This window comes from Lithobates pipiens, unplaced genomic scaffold (genome assembly GCF_037356315.1).
Source record: "Lithobates pipiens isolate NorthernLeopardFrog02 unplaced genomic scaffold, aLitPip1_a1.2 Scaffold_16, whole genome shotgun sequence".
NCBI lineage: Eukaryota > Metazoa > Chordata > Amphibia > Anura > Ranidae > Lithobates > Lithobates pipiens.
In genome coordinates, this window is record NW_027507748.1 from 367,143,837 (window position 1) to 367,148,112 (window position 4,276).

Below are 4,276 nucleotides of genomic sequence, written 5' to 3' on the forward strand. Positions count from 1 at the left end.
CGCGTGGGGCTGACAGGAGAAACCCAGGGGGGGGAACCCAGGGGGGGGAACCCAGGCATGTGGAGAAAATGGGCCCAATAGGGGAGACAAGGAGTTCAAGCAGTACATGGTTACCTCCGTGTGCATCAGTAAAAATAGGGAGGGAAGGGAGAGAGGGGAGAGTGAAAAAATGGAGCGAGACAGGGGCAGGGGTGACACGTCCCAGAACATGGCCCCCCTCACGATCTGCGCCATCACACCGGTGTTCATCTCAGAGAAAACAATAAAGGGTGCACGGGAGTCTGACAAAGGAGGGGAGGCAGAAACTGTGAATTCAGGGCACAGAGAGAGTCCAGCGGCGGTCACCGCAGAGGGCAATCAGCACAGCGTCCTCCCATGCAGGGGGTGATAGCAGCAAAGATGGAGGCAATCCATAGGGTCAAAAGAGAAAAAAAGAGGGGGGGTATAGTAGAGGGAGCAGGAGAGGGCAGGGATCACTCACGGTAGCCAAGGTGGATAGGTAGGCACTACTCGGGGGCTGTAGTGGTCAGCTGTCAAGCAGGGCCCTGCACCGCATCCCGTTCCAACCATGACGAGGCCGCAGCAGGATCTTCAAAGAAATGGGTCTTGCCCTCACGGGTCACCCGGAGTCGAGCTGGAAACAACATTGCATATGGCAAATGGCGAACTCGCAGCTGGCGCTTGACCTCCGTGAATTGTGCTCGTTTTCGTTGGACCTCCGCCGAAAAGTCTGGGAACACTGCCACCGTAACATTGTCAACCGGGATATTTCCACGTTCGCGGGTGAGGCGAAGCACCGTATCCCGGTCTCTGTAGTTAAGTAGCTTGGCAATGAAAGTCCGCGGGGGTGCGCCGGCTGGAGGCGGACGGGCCGCCAGACGATGCGCTCGTTCGATCACGAACGTGGAGGAGAAAGATTCCCTGCCGAAGGTTTTAACGAGGAGGTTTTCCAGGTAGGTGGGAGGGTCGGAGCCCTCCGATCGTTCCGGGAGGCCCACGAAACGAAGATTGCAGCGTCGAAGCCTATTTTCCATGTCGTCCTGCTTGTGAAGGACGACACTGAGTTGGTGCTGCAAACGTTCGACCGAGTGTTGTAAAGGAGGGATGTCTGTCTCCACGTGTTCCACTCTTCGTTCGGCCTCGGACACCCTGTCCCTCAGCTTCTGCAGGTCATGCCGAATATGGGAGATGTCCATCTTAACCTCCTCTATCTTGGTAGTGAGGGCGGTTTGGCAGGAGGAGACGGCCTCGAGGATCTTAGCGGTGTCGTTTGCAGGAGACTCCTCCGCGGTAGGTGCGGGGCCGGCGCCATCTTGCTCCGTCGCGCCCTGGCCCTCGTGGCGGAACTTAGCCAGCTTGGCGGCCGCCTCAGAGGGTCTTTTAGTCGGCGACATGAGGCACAAAGTGAGCACAAGGTTCCCGGGCGTCTGTACGGTAAATAACTAAGAAAAGTCCCCAAAGGATAAGGTAAAAGGATAAGGTCTCAGACGGAGCTCTCACTCAGCACGTCCTACACCATGAAGCTCCAGGCCACGCCCCCCAACACTTTTGGTTTTTCATGTTAGTTTCCCATAGACTTTAACGGTGTTCCGCAGATTCCGAATTTGCTGCAAACAACTCATAATGTTTGTTGTTTGCCGAACATCCGAACAACCAAAGTTCGGTCTGAACTTATGCTTGGGCTGAACCGTTTGCCCATCCCTAAGTACTGCTGGCTTCGACTACTTGTCTCATCAGATTTGGAGCAAGATTTGGTGATGCTACTTCTGCACTACACCAGACAAAAAAGGTCCTATGCGCTTCACATCACTGCAAGACCCTGTGGATATGTGAAATGACAGCTTCAGCCCAGGCTCAAGCCAAACCATGTCCCCAACTTGTTTCACTCCGCCCCCCCCCCCCCCCCCCCTGGGGCAGAGTAAAATGCATTGAGGCTGTCATTTCACATATCCACCTGGTCTTGCAGTGTTGTGTGGCACATAGGATCTGTCTGGTGGGATGAGCTCTGTCCTTGCCAGCACTCCCAGTGGGGTACTACAGGCTAGAATCTTGAGCAGCACCTCCTATTTGTTGTTTGACCACTTCTGTGCTGTTCATTGTTTGCCTGAAGACTTGCTTGAGAGGGAGCTGTATCTGATTAATGGCAGAACAAAGATCACCCTGCTTCTACTTCATTCATTATGTAAATTTGTGCTTTCTGCACCTTTGCTGCTTCTTGAATAGTACCCTAGCAGTCAACAACTCTGATTTAAGGAAGGAATTCCTCTACCAAGATGGTTGCCTCCACACAAAGACACAGTGCGGAACAAATCATGGAAAGTCAGTAATGGGGAAAAAAATCAGCTGGATGGAGTATACAGATAATATTGGTGAATTAGCTCTTTTCACTGTGTCCACTCTGTGTCTACACAATACAGGTGTCTCTATACATAATGGAGTTTTAGGGAAAATGGCAGCAAGCTCAAAGACCATTGGGCTTGAGATCTGCACTACCTGCTAATGCACACAGCAAAACCGTACTAGAGGAGACACAAATTCTGCTCATGTCCATAGATTCAACAGCTTATAATATATAAATAGGAATCACAAATGATCTCACAAGCACCAACATTGGCAACATGCAAAGTTCTCCTTAGCAGTTTTTATAACTGAGGATTCAAGTTTGTATGGAAAGGCTATGATACTTAAGATAATGCAAAATGTGATTTTGTAAACACTAGTATGAGCGTTTGGTGTATGTTATGCCCTGTACACACGATCAGACTATCCGGCAGACTTTCCAGCAGAGGTCCGCTGGACTTTCCGAATGAGCGGACTTGCCCACACACGACCACACACGAGCGGACTTTTCCGGAGGACAATCCGCCGGACTTTCCAAATCATTCATTTTGAACGTGACTTCAGGTACGACGGGACTAGAGAAGGAAGTCAATGTCGCCGCCGCGAGATTGACAACTTGCATGCCCCATCGCCTGTTATGAGTTTTAAGGGTAACCCCTACGCCGAAAAACGGCATGAGGATCCGCCCAAAGTCCATACCAGAGCTGGAAGAAGATAGCGGAGGAGCCTGGCAGAATAACCAGAGAGCGGGAGAAGAGGCCAGAAAGCACAGAGAAGTCGGAAGAAGACCCCCGGACAGCGACGACGACGAAGGAAAAAGCAAAAGAGTGGTAAAAGAGCAGAAGATAGCGGAGGAGCCCGGCGAAAAGACCCCCAAAAGTCGGAAGAAGACCCCCGGAGCTGCCTAATAAACTACTTTAAAAACCTGTGTTGTGTGTTTTTGTATTAACACTTTTTCCCCCAGGTGAATGGGTAGGGGTTCGATGTACCCCATACTCATTCACATAGGGTGGGGGGGCGGGATCTGGGGGCCCCCTGATTAAAGGGGGCTCCCGGATTCCAATAAGCCCCTCACCCGCAGACCCCGACAATCAACGGCCAGGGTTGTCCGGAAGAGGCCCTTGTCCTCATCAACATGGGGACAAGGTGCTTTGGGGTGGGGGGGTCGCAGGGCGCCCCCTTCCCCAAAGCAACCACCCCCCATATTGAGGTCACGCAACCTGGTACGGTTCAGGAGGGGGAGCGCTCGCTCGTCCCCACCCCCTTTCCTGACCAGCCGGGCTGCATGCTCAGATAAGGTAAGGTCTGGTATAGACTTTGGGGGGACCCCCATGCTGTTTTTCGGGAAAAAGGGGTTGCCCTTAAAACCCATACCAGGCGACGGGGCTCGCAAGGTGTCAATCTTGCCGATGGAGGCGGTGACATTGACTTCCTTCTCTAGTACCGGCGTACCTGAAGTCACGTTCAAAATGAACGGACTTTACTCGGTGTGTGGGCTAGTCCGTTCACTTGGAAAGTCTGGTGGACTAGCACACAGACGAGCGGATTGTACGCTGGAAAGCTGAGTCCGGCGGACAATTTTGAGTCAAGTCTTCTTTCAAAGTCTGCTGGACTTTTGGGAAGAAAAAGTCTGCTGCAGCCCACACACGGTCGAATTGTCTGGCAGACTCTGGTCTGCCGGATAGTCCAGTCGTGTGTACATGGCATTATTTTTTTTTCTATAACTGCTTATTTGCACATTTCACAGATTAGGCTTTTGTGTATTTAATCAATGATAAGGTAATTTCAGAATAATAACATATTACAAGGGAACCAATACCCACTGATATCAGTATGTGATGGTGCTATAATGTATGCCAGTGTTAATGGAATGACATGTTTCCAATGAGCCAGTGTCTTATTTTCTCATGGATTCCATCCCTCTCCCACCAATTAC

General features: G+C 51.5%; 1 protein-coding gene across 2 annotated transcripts in view; it reads right to left on the minus strand.

The window, feature by feature from the left end:
- The window catches only part of LOC143982936 (CYFIP-related Rac1 interactor A-like), a 97,547-nt gene that overhangs the window by 72,233 nt on the left and 21,038 nt on the right, over positions 1–4,276 (minus strand). The window lies entirely within an intron of this gene.